Source organism: Ursus maritimus, unplaced genomic scaffold (assembly GCF_017311325.1).
Source record: "Ursus maritimus isolate PB19 unplaced genomic scaffold, ASM1731132v1 scaffold_2, whole genome shotgun sequence".
Classification (NCBI taxonomy): domain Eukaryota; kingdom Metazoa; phylum Chordata; class Mammalia; order Carnivora; family Ursidae; genus Ursus; species Ursus maritimus.
In genome coordinates this window covers 66,738,321-66,754,935 of record NW_024424452.1, presented here as the reverse complement: position 1 = coordinate 66,754,935, position 16,615 = coordinate 66,738,321, and the positions used below count along the sequence as shown (strand labels likewise).

Genomic DNA, 16,615 nt, shown 5'->3' with positions numbered 1-16,615 from the left:
GGGGCCTGCCATCACAGGCCCGGCTGTGCGACAGGGAAAGGACACAGCAGCTCAGGTGCAGGCCCACGAAAGGTGCCTAGATACCCAAGCTTACCCAGTGCCGAGAAAGAGAGCCCCTCCGCAGATTCCACGAGAAATCAGATGTCTGCATTCGCAAGTTCGTTTCCTGTTTGATTCTTCTCAAGCCCTTCCTAGCATCCCAAAGGAAACCGTAAAGCTGCCAGGCGCTACCACAAAACCGTCTCTCTGCAGCCACGACACAACAGCAGAGCCACCACAACATCGCCACAGCAACCACCGCCTAAATCATCTACACCGAGGGTATCATTCGGCCCGCTTACTCAGAGGCTCTCCTTCCCCCAGGGTCTAACGGGAAGGCCCACAGTGTTCCTCTGTTCCGGGTTAGATCGCAAGGACGTGGCTCCTGTTATAACAACTTTACTTCAGACATCATCACTTGGATAAAAAGAAAAAAAAGAAAAAAAAAAGGTGACCCAAGTTAGGACAACTCACACGAGTTCAAGCATCTGGACTCCAGTGGAAAAGACAGTGGGCTGCGTGTCAGAGGAGCCTGGAGCTCTCTGCCTTGGTTTCCTCCTATACGTACACAGAATAACCTGTTTGAGGTACCCGATCGGTCTCAACAAGTGTTCGATTCCAATTCAGGTCCCGGAGCCGAAATGCGTTGGTTCGAATTCTGCCTTCGCTATTTGCCAGCTGCACAACCTGGGGAAAAGATGCTTTCTTCTCCGTCCTTCTCTATAAAATGGGGATGAGACACAGAATCTACCCCAGGAGACTACTGTAAGAATGAACTGAATATTTACAAAGACTTAGAGACCGAAGGGCCCGTGGTGAACCGTTAAGCGTTAGCAGTAGCAAACACGTACATTTACTGACCACATGATCCTTTCCTACTATTTTTGTTTTACATACTGCGAAGGCACATGTAAATTAGCAGATTAGTTCTAGCTCTGTTAATTCTCGGACTTTTCAAGAACTTTTGGGAGTTGATGTCAAATTATCAAGAGCAGTGACTCATTAAACCGAACGGCAAACAATGGCAGAATTAATTGGTTTCTACTTTAAGACTCCTGCAAGCAATTATTTATATTCCTGAGAAGCACCGATTTGACTAAAAGGTCTCTGTAAGTGAGGCCGTGGTTTCACGGGATGCTTAGATACTCAAGCAAGAGCAAGGAGCTGAAGAGCTCACCCTGGCACAAGGCCTTGCACTTCCTAAGTAAACAGACGTGGGCCAGGGAAGGACCACTCACCCACACCCACCTCTTCTGACGCCAACTCCCGCCGCTCACGTTTATAAGGCTTTTCAAAGCATTTTAAGTATTAATATAAGGTAAAAAGGAAACACTTCATAGAAAAATGATCATCTTAAAATATGTGGGAAGGCAACAAATGCATAATAAATAAACTACAATTACTTTTCAGCTCGATCTTGTCTTAATGCAAAAAACTGGCCTTGGTATTTCCATTTATTACTTTAAAGCACTGTTTATAGAAGTGACTTCACTGTGGCATATTACAGTCATATATTAAAATGTTACATTATTCTTCTGATAGAGAACTTTCATTAAACTTCATTTCAGTCAGTGATTTGCCTTATCAACTTAATAAAATTTTATGTTTCCTGTTTGAAAGCAGCAATGACAATAAATGCGAGCTCTCTAGTCTGGAACTTAAAACATTTAATAGAACCACTTAGGTCCTGGGCCTGACTTCGTTAAAATGATCTCCGTATAAAGTGTGACTGTTTCCCCTAAAAATCCTGGAAGCAGTGTTCATGTGGATTAAAGCAAGCGTTTTAGTTACTTCCCATAAAAAGGTGTTTAGGGAAAAGAGAAGGCATTTCAATTACGGAGTTAAAAAATTAAAACTCTGAGTAGTGGAGGCTGTGTGGTGCAGACTCACGGAAAACCATCCTTGCTATTCACACTGCTGGACGAGCTCAGGGGGTCTTTTTGGCACCCCTGGGTTGAGTCCCAGATAATCTTACAGCAAATGCTATTTAATAGCAAATCATGTTAAAATGCTATCTATAAAGCCTGAGCATCAGGCTAATCGTAAAGCCGAGTCAATAAAAACTCACTGAATGAGCGGAGATAGTCTAGTAGCTTCTCCAGATGAAACCACACACATCCGGGGCTATCGGTTCATCTGCATTACACTGTAAGAAAGATGGTACCACGTGCAGATCCTATTCCATCACTACTTCGAAGATAATGTCCAATCTTTTCATTACCAGAGAATATTATCTAAAATAAGCACATCACTCACTTTCTAGGTCTTAGGGGGAAAATATCTGTACGTAACAAAAACATTTTCATTATAGCATTATCTTTCAGTTGTTGATAACGTCATCTCTCCCGATTACAAAAGATTTGCCGGTATTTTTTTAGTCAATAGTGTTTCAAGCTTTGTAAATGTTCTGTCAAGTTTACTCTCTTTTTGAGACGATGTGACCAAACACACACGTGCCCTGAAGTAAGGGCAGGGGTGCTTCCCAGTTCCCTGGGACAGCCCCACTTTACATTTGTTCCCGCGGAACTGTTCAGCCCGCACCCTCCTTTACCCTTGAGTCCCAGTTTTGATGATAAATTTTAAGGTCAGCCGGAGGCTGGCCTTCCTGAGGACGGTACTTCGAGACGTAAGAGCTCCTGCACACTGTCCCGGACTCGGGAGTGGGAGTACACGAACTACGCACGGACAGCACAGGCTAAAAGCAAGGAAAACCTGGTGCTCTGCGTTTCGTCTGAAGCTCAAGTTTCCTCCTCCAATTTTTAAAAACAAATTACTGTGCTGCTCAAAGGCCGTGATTTTAGGACCCACCACAAGCTAGACACAGGATTGCTGAGAACTGCTAAGTTATTTACTGGAGAATAGAATTTTAAAAGTCAAATCCCTGGCCAACCAAATGCCCCTTGAATATATTTAAGACCAAACCTATTTTACAGACCCTGCAGCTGCCTCTTGCAGTGATGAGAGCTCGACCGGCTGGGTTCTCGGTCCTGATACCACATCCAGACCAGAAAACCAAGTTCTTGGCACAGCTTTCCTATCTGGCGCTTGCTTTTGGTTGTGCCTATGGTGGGTGTCAGAGATTTCGGTAAAATCTTAAAGCTTCTTGTAAGGCCCACCTGAACTTGACTGTCCCCCTGGATTGGGCTCTAGATGGAACAAGGCCGGAGACGGAGCCTTCGTGAATTCTGGATCCCCCGTGCTGCCTAGGGCATTGGATCACCTCGTGGACCACTCAGTCCCTGATGCACTGAAATGCAGCCAGGAGTTTGGAATGCTTTCCCTTTATCTTGTTTTTAATTGTGCTCCGTGGAAAAGAGCATCTCCATTCTTTGCGTCACTCCAGCAATACTTACTGAACACCCGCCATGCGCCGAGCACTAGCAATACAGACGCAAACACGATGAAGTTCCCGTTCAGGGAGCTTGCGTTCTTGAGAGGTGTCTTTTAAACTGTAGGTTGCAACCCATCAGAGGACCCCAAAACCATTTCGGTGGGTTGCACCAGCATTAGGAATGAAATATATGAATGAAATACAATGGAAGAGAACTTATCAGTGGACATGACCCAGAGCAGGTGGTTCCTGAACCTTGGTTTCCGTCGCATGTGTGTATAATGGTATGATGTAAGAGGTATTTGGGTCGGTCCAGGATGAAACCTGAGACCCACTGTTCTGGAAGGGTCCCCCTAAACTGCACCTCAGTTTAAATCTCATTTAAAATGTTTCCTTACAGCAAAGCGATAAATAAAACAAGACAGACAACTTGGATTCAATAAAAGTCTGGGCACGCCTCCTATGTGTCAGGGACTGCTAGGCGCCAGGGACACAAGGATGATTAACTCACAGTCCTTGTCCACAAGGACCCCATTAAGAATGTAAACAGTCGATCACAACCTAGTGTTTAAACAGAAATATGTGTATATACAGTAAATTAAAAACTCATTTTCTGAATGCTACACTACCACGTCCTTTCACTTACCCTGTCTTTCTTCATGACGAGAGTGCATGTAAAATACATGAATCACTTTAGGGAGGTTCTGACAAGTCATTTGCCCACGGTCACCTGACGAGGGGCTGACGTGCAGAGCCCGGTTTCGCCGTCCCCACCTACACGCTTCCTACCACAGGCTCTACGTCCAGCAGAGTCTCCCGAGCCCTTGCTCTTCTTCACACGATCTTGAAGCATCCCCAGCAACTCCCAGTAAGATGCAGACCATGACTACTAAGTCATCATTTTTCCTGAAGTGTGAAGTCACGGTGACCCCTCACGCACCACTACAAGTAAAAGAAATAGTTGTCACTCAGTCCTTGCCTAAATGTCATATAATGTGCCCAACTGATCACTAATTTAGTAATGCAGAGACCTCCTATTCTGGGAGCTGACCTTCACATCTGAGAGAAGAGGGAAAATCTAGAAGATACGGTCCTTCTGGAAACGAGAATTGCAACTATACTCCTGGACAACTGTTTTTATACTGTTCAGTAGCAAATGAGAGCACACGCAACAGATTATATTGAGAACTGGTGGAAACACCGAACGTGGAAAACTCTTTATCTGGTGGTTCAACTTATTGCTGGACAATGAGCCAGAAATGGTAACTACGTTATGGTATACAAACCAGTCTCAGGCCGTTTATTTTCACAATTTCCATAAATGTTTAAAGACTTAGAAATTAGTTCCATTAAGTTCATCTGGCTGAAAGGCTAAAGACCAGCTCTCAACTCCAACACTCAAGGGGGAAAAAAGGCCTTATGTAATGAACCCCAGTGTTATGCATACCCTACGATGGAGATTTTAGAGCAAATGTCAAACATACAACAACCTGCTTTTAATGCCTCAGTCTGGGCGGCACTTTGTTCCCTGAAGGAGAACACTCCTTGAGATCCAGTGAGGAAACCCCACAGGTGTTGCAACTGTGCGAAGGATAGAGACGGGAGCTCACTTCGCTTCTATAACCCGGCAAACGCCACCACGAACACACAGCTAACACTTTCTAGGGCTCATCATGGGCCAGGTCCCGTTCTATGCATTTCACGTAGGTTGCCTCAAGATCCGTACAATAACCCTAGGAACTGGGTGCACGATGGTTTCCATCTTAGCAAGAAACCTTCCCAGGTCACACAGGAGGTGGGATGCAAAGCCACGCGGTCTGATCCCAGACGACACCACAAAGCTGAAGAACCGCATACACTACTTATGATAACAGACTCCAGACGGCAGATGGCAGGCCTGACCAGGGAGGGGACCATGCACGGCTTCTGGCTGTCCCTGCCTTAGTCGTGGCTCTCTGACACGCCAACACTCGTGTTCCGAACCAGTGCAGGGGTTTGGGGCTCTCACGCGCCACCTGACAGGCTAGGGAGGTCGGTCAGGACAGCAGCGCGGCAGGTCCCTCGAGGGGAGCAATGGCCATGAACAACAGGTCACAGTGGAGAAAGGAACTGTTTCAGGATGACAAGTCCCAGGGGAACGTCAGGGGAGCCCAACAGACCTTTTAGAAGTAATCACAATGTCCCAAGTTCTGGGAATAAAGAGGGAGAGCTTGTCCCTGCTCTCAAGCTCCCCGCAGAGTGAGGAACCTCAACAGGTCTGCTGCTGAATTACTGTTTCTGCCCAGATCAAACAGCAACTGGAACGAAGGGGCCTCGGATACCACGGCTGGGGCCTGCTTCCTCGTCTGTCTTTCGAGAGTGACACACTTCTGAAGAAGCTGAGAAGACACAAAGCTCCGGCCTGAGAGCCAGGTACGTCTGGCGGATGGCCGGCGGAGATAACGCGGAAGGCACTCCACTCAGGCCCTCAGCTCAAGCCAGCGAGGAGGACAAGTCTGGTGGTGACAGTTCTGAGCACGGAATCCTTGCATGGGAGTGCGGGGCTGGGCTCTAGCCCACAGCAGGAGGTCTGACCCTAGATAGGGCACACGGGGACAGTGGTGGCAGCAGGACGATCGGGTTCTCTGCAGGGCTTTTTTTTTTTTTTTTTAGGGAAAAAAAGCAATGAGGTCATCAGCGGAGAGTGGGAAATACTGTAGTTGTCTTGGAAAGTGGGAAAGTCAGTTAGCCAGAGAAATCGGGAAGCGGTGCCAGACAGCATTTAGGGTCCTCTTGGGGTCTGTGGTCAGGATTTTAAAGTGAGACCAGTCAGGCTGATCGTGGGGTTTTCTCTGGGTGCGCTCAGCTGTGGAGATGGGAGATGGAGAGTTCAATTCACCCAGGGCTGCCACAGGGAATGGCTGTAATGGTAGACTACAGAATCCCACTCAGATGAGGGTATAGTAAGGGAGCGATGATTTTAAGGTAACAGCTCACATGACTTTGGGGGGGTACCAAGTGTAAAGTTGGCAGGGCCAGCTGGTGGGCTGGAGACCCAGGAAGAGCTGATGTGGCTGCTCCTCTGGAGGCCGATTTCCTTCCTCCTTAGGGGACCTCAGTCTTTTCTCTTAAGGCCTTCAACTGATTGGATGAGGCCCACCCATCTTATGGAAGATAATCTGCTTTACTCAAAGTCTACTGATTTAAATGAAGAGACTTTTAACTACATAGAACAAACTGAGGGTTGCTGGAGGGGAGGTGTGGGGGATGGGCTAAACGGGTGATGGGGATTAAGGCGGACATTTGCTGTGATGAGCACTGGGTGTCATATTAAGTGATGAATCACTACATTCTACTCCTGAAATCAGCATTACACTGTATGTCAACAAACTAGAATTTAAATAAAAACCTAAAGTTAATCACATCTGAAAAATGCCTTCACAGCACATCTAGACTAATGTTTGACTAAAACATGGGTACTAGCTTGATCTAGTCAAGTTGACACATAAAATTAACCGTCGCAGAAATAATCACAGATGTAGGGGATTTTTTGTTTCCTTTTGCTACTGCCCACTCATGAGTTCCAGAAAGCACAGAGGGAAGTTAGCTGGGGGACAGAGGGGCTGAGATTAGGACAAATTAATAGAGCAACAGCACTTTGCAGGGACGGGAGGAGGAGAAGAAATATAACGTGGTGGTCAAGGGCAGAGACTGTAGCGTCAGAGCTCGGGGTTCAAGACTGTGCTCCACCACTCACGGCATGACTCCGAGCAGCTTCTTCAGCTAAGCCTGTGTCGGCATCTTCAAAAGGGATAATATGAGGCAAAGGCTCATGTGTCGTAATCAAAGATAGTTCTTACCTTATGGGGAGACTCAATATTCTACATCTGTCAATTCTCCCCCAAAATTATTCATAAATTTAATGTCACTGCACTTCAAATTTCAGTGAGTTTTTTTGACAAACTGATTTTAAATTTTATTTGAAAAATTAACGTGTGAGAAACACAAAATTTCAAGACAGTAAGAGACACTTCCATCACCAGTATCGAAACATGCTGCAATACTGCAATTAAGCATCCGGTGATGGTGTGGGAAGAGACAGCTAAATACACAAGTAGCCCAGAAAGCCAAGTAAGACTTCTAGATCCAGGATAACTTAGTACAGGATGAACGTGGTATATGCCTCCAGTTAGCATGGGGAACCACGGGTCATTCAATCAACAGTGCTGGGATAACGGCTTTCCACTTGGGAATAAACGTGGAGACTATTTCTATAATTTTCAGACCAGAGAAAGCCTTTCCAGGGCTGACAGAAACCGGAAAGGTCATGAAACAACAACAGTTTTGACCACGTGTGATTTAAAATTTCTGAAAGGCAAAAGATACTCTAAATATACTTAAGAAACCTAATAGGGGATTTAATTTATTTACGGTCATTTCATGATTTTTTTACTTGGTTCTACTTGTCTTCATTCCACATTTTTTTGTTTTCTCTCTTACATTGTGTGAACTATATTCTCTCTGCTGTTTCCCCTCTAGACCCAACTTTATCCCAACAATACTTAACGCTTATATGACAAAACTTGGCACATACAATTTTCCAATACCAGCCCAAACCAATTGCATCTGCTGACTTCCCTCCTCCCTCTCACCCAAGATTCGGTCAATATAATCTGAGACTTATCTTCTTAACATTGTGCTCATTCTCTGTGAAGAGTAATTCTGGACGCTGGCACTGGAACCATATATATGTAATAGGAGACAGCCCTGCTAAATGAGAAGTGGAGCCCATACCCTTTTCTTCTACCCTGTCATCACTCCATTCTTAAGGTCTGAGTCATTTTTCAGCTCCCCAAAAGGTGCCTGATTCTCTCTAGGTCCTTTTGCACAAGTGGCAACGTGAGAAGCCATAGCGTTCAGACAGAACTGTTTTCCCTTTCAATACTCTGTAAATAATACTCCATTTTATTTAGGCTTTGGTGTCATGAAAAAGAAGCCTGAAGTTAGCTTGATTTTGTCCCCTATCCTTAACATTTAAAAGTTAAATCAGGCTTTGGTTGAATGTTCTTTTTTTTTTTTGTTTAAAAAAAATTTTTTTTTTAGGGCTCCTGGGTGGCTCAGATGGTTAAGTGTCTGCCTTCGGCTCAGGTCATGATCCCGAGGTCCTGGGATTGAGTCCCACTTTGGGCTCCCTGCTCAGCGGGGAGCCTGCTTCTCCCTCTGTCTGCTGCTGCCCCTGCTTGTGTTCTCTCTCTCTGTCAAATAAATAAAATAAAATCTTAAAAAAAAATTAAAAAAAAATTTTTTTTAATTTACATTCAATTTAGTTAACATACAGCATATTATCAGTTGCGGGGGCAGAGTTCAGTGATTTATCAGTTTCTATAACACCCAGTGCTCATTCCACCAAGTACCCTCCTTAATGTCCATCACCCAGCTACCCCATCTCCCTCCCCCCTCCCCTCCAGCAACACTGTTTGCTTCCTAGAGCTAAGAGTCTCTTACGGTTTGTCTACCCATCTTTATTTTATTTTATTTTATTTTATTTTCCCTTCCCTTCCCCTATGTTCACCTGCTGTTTCTCAAATTCCACGACTGTTCCTAACTTTTAGCAAATTCTGCCAACACTTGATCCACTCAGAGTTCTCAGAGATTTTCTAAATCTTGCAATTTTCTCCCTAGTTTTCAATTAGGCAATGCTGCTCGTGAGCTCTGCGGAAGCTCTCCTCATCCCGGACTGCTCCTTCTTTGGCATCGCCTGCTCTGTTTTCAATGATTCTCGTGAACCTCTCTGAGACCATCAATCAGAAATTCCCCTCAAAACCTCGCTTGCTTCTTGCTGTACATTTACTTACGAGGCATGTGGCCTGACCTACCCTTTGTACTTGCGTACCCTCTGCGCCTGGAACATTCTCTCCCTACATAGCCACATGGCATACCCCCTTCACCTTTCAGGAATGCCTTCTTGGTGAGGCCTCTGGACCACTCTAGTGGGAACTGGAGTAGAAACTACACTACACCACCCTGACCTACACTCTCCTACCCCCTCCTCTGTTTTATTTTCCTGTTTAGCCCTACTGCCACTTAATATACCATATTATTTTTTTACTCATGTCCGGTATTTTTGCTATATGCATCTTGGCCGTAGATATTTTTGCCACCAACATTTTTGCTGCATAACCAGTTGGCTGTAAGAAAATTTTGCCATAAAAGATACAATAACTGGATGACAGTCTGGCTTCATTTCTCCAAGGACGAATCAACTGCCCTCGGCAGGATTAACGTACCGAAGCTAGTTGTCAAGTTATTTTTCCATTAACAAAGCTCCTATTTTTATGTTATATAAATCTCAGCTAGCAATCTCTACACTGACATGCAGACATGGTGGTCTTAAAGATAGTGGATGGGAACAGCTATATATATTGACTTGATAAAAAATACGGTGATGGAACCTACTGGAAGTGTGAAATACAGAGTGGAAAGCCGGACTGCACACTGTACTGTGCTCGGACATGAGAACATAGTGGTTAAAGTGGTAACAAAGCTCGGTCACAAACGCATTATAGCCTTAGCACTTCTTCCACACCTCCCACAGCCTCTGGAAGGTCTCTCAATGAGCATGTGACAACACGCCAAGGATCCAGCGGCGTAGGAGGCTTGCACAACGCAATGCAAAGCTCAGTTCCAAATATGCATCCTGGCATTTGGAAACTGATACCTCTCTTAATGGAGGAAGAAACTTTCGTGAAAGAAGCAAAACTGTGATGCTGAATCAACAGGCAAAAAGAGAGAAAAGGACAGCCCTACAAATGAAAGGCTTCAAAGACAAGAGCCTCGTACAATCCCCAAAATCAAATCAGTTGTTGGCACAATACTGCCACGAATCTACACGCGTTTACACGCACTCAAATATGTTGGTGCATTTCGCAATCAAGTCTTTTAATTTTGTTATTCGTTTCTCATGATTAGGTCCTTTCAAATGAAAGTCCCTCTTTTTTGTGATTCTTTTTTTGAGCAAATTGCCTTACAGTCAATTACTTCTGTGGCAAAAATGTTTGTGGCAAAGATGTTTATGGGGAAACAACCTAGAATCATATCTTACTTACTTTTTAAGTTTATTCTGTTAATAGATGGCTCAGATATATGGGCTTGGAATTAACCTATTTAACTACTTGCATATATTAACTATTTGCATTTTCCAGATAAAAATTTCAAAAAGAAAAAAAAATCCCACTTTCATTATCGGGGAAGAAGAGAATATGGAAATAGGAAAGATGCCAATTCTTCCCCAGTTACTTTAAACTGCACAAGAACCCGTGCAATTCCTATTAAAGCAACACCACTTGACAGACTACTGGGTGTACGTCCAGAAGAACTGGGAGCAGGGACTGAACAGATATGTGTACACGTGGTCACAGAACAGCATTATTCCCCATCGCCAAAAGGAGAGAGCAACCCAGACATCCACTGACACATGAACGGATAAACGAAATGTGGTGTATACAGATGTACACAGCAAAACATTCGGCCTTAAAAAGGAAGGGGACTCTGACACATGCTACAGCCTGGAAACCCCTGAGGATACCATGCAAAGGGAAATAAGTCAGTTATAAAGAGACAAGTACTCCAGGATTTCACTTCTACGAGGTGTCTAGCCAAATTCATGGACAGAAAGTAGAACGGTGGTAACCAGGGGGCAGAGGGGAAGGGGAGTTTAATGAATACAAAGTTTTTAGTTTTGCAAGATGCAACCGTCCTGGAGATTGGCCGCACACCACTGTGAAGGTACACTACTGAGCTATACAGCCAGGAACGGGTAAGGCAGTAACTTCTCTGTGTATTTTAACACAATTAGAAAAAAAACCCTCCAAAGTGACAAACAATGTACGGAATTTTTCAGAGAGCCTAGAAAAGGAAATGAGTAATAGCCAAAAAAACTTGGGAAAAAGAATGAAAGGAAACTGGCCCAGCCATATACTAAGATATGCTGTGAAATTATAATAATTAAAATAGCATAGTCATGAGACTCACCAATTCTGCGTGGGGCAAGAATTTAGTGTTATGACAAGGATGACGTCACAATTTAGTGAGCAAAGACTTTTATTTCAAATAATGTGGGGTCAGTTAGTTTTCAAGTTATTGTTTTGGGGGGCCAATCACAGTCATATACTCAAATCCGTTTCAGATTGAAACATAAATGTTATTTTCATGTATCTCATTTCCCTTTATTATTTTTCTGCCTTTCTTATGGTTTAAGGTTATTTATTTTGGCCGTCTTCCCCTTCCATTCTGTTCACCAACTGGGTGACATGGGAACAGCGCTGCCACTTTGGAATGTAAATACTCCCATAGAAAATCAGTCAACAGATAGGAAGTAAATGTATATCCCGTTTTAAGGAAAAAAATGTAGTTAATGGAAGAATGCACCTAAAATAGTAGGCTCTCATGGGTATTTAATAGTATTTAATTTATAAGTTTGACTAAATTCTATTAACTTTATCACAAATGTGATGTTGGGGTGGACAGACAGTATACCCCCCCCCAGTCTGAAGGGCCTGTAGTCCCCAACACGCTTGGACCTTTAACATCTGAGTCATAGCTCCTTGTAAAAGGTTTCCATGATTTATTTATTTTTTTTAAGTTTTATTTATTTAAGTAATTCCTACACCCGCCCTGCGGGGCTCGAACTCACGACCCCACGATCGAGTAGTTGCACGCTCCTCTGACTGAGCCAGCCAGGTGCCCCTCCATGCTTTATTTTTTGAATACTTCACATTTTCCACTTTAAGTGACTGAGTTAATACTTATTCCATGCCAAGTCAAAGGACTGCTAAGAGGTATTTCTGGGTTTACAAAAGACCTTTCCTAGGTGGTGTGATAGGGAAAATGACTCCTTAAGGTGTCTCTCTACAACCTAGTTTCCAGAACTTGTGAATCAGTCACTGTGAATCATGGCAAAGGGTCTTTGCAGATGTAACTTAAGACAGAGACACTTGAAGGTAAGGAGATTACCCCGGCATGTCCTCCTGGGTCCCCTTTAACGACAGGAGCTATGAGAAGTGGAGAAGTCCCTCTGGATGGAGGCAGAAGAGATGTAGCAGAAGGGGAGGTCGGAGACATCTGAGGTGAGAGCAGGACCCAGGCACCACTGCTGCTTTGAAGGCCAAGGATGGAAGCGGCTTTAAGCAGCGGAGAAGGGCCCCCAAGCAACTGCATTCTGGCAACAATCTGGATGAGCCTGGGGCAGGTGTGCCCCGGTGATTTCAGCCCCGCGAGACCCGGAGCAGAGGAGCCAGCCCGGCCCAGCTGCACCTGCGACCTACACAAGCGGGAGATACGCGATTCACGTCGTTTTCAACTGCTACGTTCTTGGCATTTTGTTATCGCTGCAACAGAAAACAAATACCGAGAGAGGCTGAACTCTTTTCTCATACGTACCATGTGAGGAAAAAGACAAGACGGCGCCACGGTAACGCAGGAGGGCGGGTTCAGGGCTGCCCCTCCCGCTGTTAGACTCACGGACTCCCCGATTTCAAGTCGAGTAGCGGGGCGCTGGCCCAAGCGGCACAGGAACTGACGGACAAGGAAACGGAGACGAGTTCCTCTTGACTGGTTAACCTGTGTTAAGATTCTGACAATGTTTTCTGAAAGATTATCTTCCAAGCAGGGGCCACTTGTTTTGGTTTGTCCCTCACAGCTGTAAGATGACCGTCACAGCACCAAGCGTAGCGTCCTCGTCCAGCAGCGCGTGAGGGCACAGAGGCGAGCAGGGCCTCTCTAACTAAAAGGAGTGATGCAGACCCGACTCCACAGGATAAACCCCCTGGAAACGTGGCCTCGGTCTAGGCCACAGTGTGGAAAAACCAAGAAACAAAACAGAAACACCTGTGTCAAAGAAGAGTCTCTGATATTTTTCCTATCCCCTTCCCATGACCCCCCCCTCCAGCTGATGGTCCTGTCACAATAACCAAAGCTACAACCCAGTAACAGGCTAGGTAAAAGTAGGGGAACAAATACAGAAACAGGTATCGGGCACAAAGAGAAGGGTACTGGAAGATCTTTTTGGGCTATTTTTAAGTACTGGCACCATTCCTAATAAAACCGCCTGGTTAAAATCCCATTCGCTTGGTAAACGCTTACAGAACACATTCTCACGACGGCTCCTGGTCTAGACACTGCTGTCAAGGAGCCCGGTCTAGCGGGAGGCACGGAGCTAAGGCACGTCGGAAGTACGGTGAGGGCAGTACGGTGAGGGCACGGAGTTCACTCAGGCCTGACGACTGCGGCCTAAGCTACAGGCAGGAGGGGCCGGAGGTGGCAGCTGCCCGGCGCGGGAACAGGACATTCCAGGTGCCACCCGCATGAGTAAAGATACTGAGGCGTGAGCCCTGACAGTACAGTCTGTTCACAGAACTAAACAATTCCACGGTGCGAGCATGAAGTGTGTACGCTGGGATGGGAAGTAGTGGGGGACCGGGAGAAGGGGGGCCTCCAACAGTCACGTAGGGGTCCCAACATAAAGGGCTTTAGCAGGTGACGGTGAGGCCGAGGAACGGCACGTCATTCACACGTCAGGATATCACTTTGGTAGCAGAAAGGGAGATGGATCAGAACGCAGTAAGGCCAGAGACTGAGCCCAAGGGAAGGCTATTAGACAAACAGAGATAATGAGGGCCCGAACTCGAGAAGCAACAGCGGAAATGAGCACGAGGTACCCAATTTAAGGAATGCCCAGACGGTAAGGTATGTGACAGACGTCACGGGCTCCCAGCTACTGCCATTTCCAACTCCCGGCCTTCCTGGCCCCAGCTCGCTGCTCGGGCGCTAGCCGCTCTCCAGCCACAGGTGAGCCCAGCCCCAGCCACTCCTCGGGAGGGGAGGGGGGCTCCGGCAAAGCCCCTTCTTGAAAAGGAGAAAAAGGCCGGACTCGCCTCTGTCTCCCTTCACGCCCTGCTGAAGGACGATTCTGCTTGGTGCCGGGAAGGTCATTTTGCAACTAGGAGGGGACAAACCCGAACAAAAGCCAAAAGGGCGGGAAGAGCCAACAATGTGGGGACAGAAAGCAGCGTGGAAAGACGGAAGTCTCGGTCCCTGATGACACCCCCCCTCCCCCCCTGCTGACTGCTGACCTAACCCAGGGATCGTTTATCTCCAAACTCAAGATAAGTACCCTTCCAGCTTAAGCTACGGAGGGTCAAGCTATTACTTTCAGACGGAATCAACCAAACTACAAGAGACAGGGGCCTGGTGATTGGACTCTGATAATAAAGAAGGCCTTGTAATAAAGAAGAATCGATAGTTTTACTCCCAGCATTCTGGCTTGGGAAACTAAGCAGAAGGTTATCAAGACAAAAATTATGACACAAGAGTGGGGGTGGGGAGTGTCTTGTCTGGTGGAGTAAAGGGCAAGTCTGAGCTGGGGAGAGAAGGGAAGGGAAAGAGCCTGTCCCTGGGCCTGCTGATTTAGGTGTAGAGGATATTTAGATGCATCTGGAACTCATGTAAAAAGTCTGAATTAGATGTACAGATGTGTGCGACGTCAGGTCCTCTCGCACGTGTGCCCTCACATGCTCTTAGGGGAGTCGGACGGAAGCGGGATGGTCAAAAGGAGTATGGACCCAAACTTAGTGGTTTTTTCTATTAAGGCTCTGAAGATGAACGGATACTGTTTGAAAATAGGAAGAAAGCTGCTTACTGAATGAGTCTACAAATATTATCATTTTACTGCATATTTGTATTTTACAAAAATTCATTAGTACACGAGAGGATCTGAAACGGCACAAACTCTGGGTCTCTGGCAAACGAAGTCCTTGTGCGAGAGCGCCTACACCAGAGACCGTCCCAGCACCCGAAACTCAGCTGAATCACCTGCTTTACAACGTCTGCCAGTGAACTAGGAGTATCTGAATAACCTCATTCCAGGACCCGGAAATAACCCAGGGCATGTTTATGGGTGGTAGATTACGCCCAAGTACAAAGAGGACCATCATCATGGAGAAAGCAGCAAGCAGTAATTTAGCAGCACTTTGTAAGATCAAGCAACCTTTTAAGGATTACCCTATCCCTCCATGAGAAGAAGTTAATACAGGTGACCCCGATACAATTTCTCTCTGACGTGCGGCGGTTACGGAAGAACAGAGGTATCAGCAACTCCCCATCTAGGGAACAGGAAAAACGCAGTCCGCGCTGGAGCAGGTGACAGTCTCCCAGACAGAGAGGCACAAGGACACATGGCAAGCAGTCCCTATAAACAGTGACTGTAAGTGCAAACCAAAGGTTGATTACGATGTCTGCGAAGCCTGGACCGGACAGACTGCTAGACGAGGCCTGTAGAGACAACAGCGATCCCCATCAAAGGCACCTATGACGCAAAAGCAGTGCTACCAAAGGTAAAAGAGATTCACCCTTGACATCAAGCAGAACTGTTTCAAAACCAACCCAACTTGAGAAACAGGCGTAAGAGATACGATCTTGCACCTCAACACACTGCTCTTAATTCAAAACGTACTCTGATCGCCCTGCTGCCTACCATGAAAACTTTAGATGGTCCCCCTGGTTCAGAGACCAGCTCCCCACCCCCCAGCCCTTGTCCTAGCCCCAAACTAATAAAGTTCTTATCGACCTTTCCGTTTTCATGCATGCTACCCCAGCTATACTGGTCCAACCGATCTTTCCCGGTCCGACCTGCGCTCTCCTCCTGCCACACGGCTCCCGCTGACTGTTCTCTGCTTACAGAGGTCCCTATACCTCTCGGCAATCCCCGATCCTACAACCGCATGTGGTCTCCTCCTTTACATCCTCTTCTGCCATTCCATCACCAAAAGCACACTACTTTGTCCTGAATCGTTACCACTGCTGTACCTCCCCTATGATATTCTAAATTCCTCAAAGAGGAAGGAGAATTCATTCGTTTTTGTGCCTTCACAAGGTCACAGGGAAGTAACTGCAGGTTGCTGAATTAGTGACATGGAACAGCCATTGCCTAAAAGCCCTCAAAAGAACATGCAAGGGCAAATTTGTTAGAAGTCTAATAATTCAACTATTTACCATTCTGATAGACATTCATATGCTCCTTCTCCCCCTATGGCTAGGCAAAAGCAATTCATAAGAAATAAACACAGGAATTACTCAGTAGAGGAGATAATGAATCAGACTTCAGTCTAGAAATTCTAGATCCTATTTTTACTTATCTGGGCAGGTTTAATTTATCCCTTTCTCTACCTGCCTCCACTCTAAGTACCTACTTTACAAAAGTGATGTAAGGAA

At 45.8% G+C, this 16,615-nt stretch overlaps 1 protein-coding gene and 1 long non-coding RNA gene across 3 annotated transcripts in view; both read right to left on the bottom strand.

Annotated features, from left to right (window-relative positions):
• Positions 1-16,615, bottom strand: part of DESI2 (desumoylating isopeptidase 2) — a 44,626-nt gene that overhangs the window by 26,034 nt on the left and 1,977 nt on the right. The window lies entirely within an intron of this gene.
• On the bottom strand, positions 8,917-14,485 carry LOC121103987. The gene is made up of 2 exons (XR_005836330.1): positions 12,788-14,485; positions 8,917-12,668 (listed from the first exon to the last, which is right to left on the bottom strand). It is a non-coding gene; the product is annotated as an uncharacterized LOC121103987 (long non-coding RNA).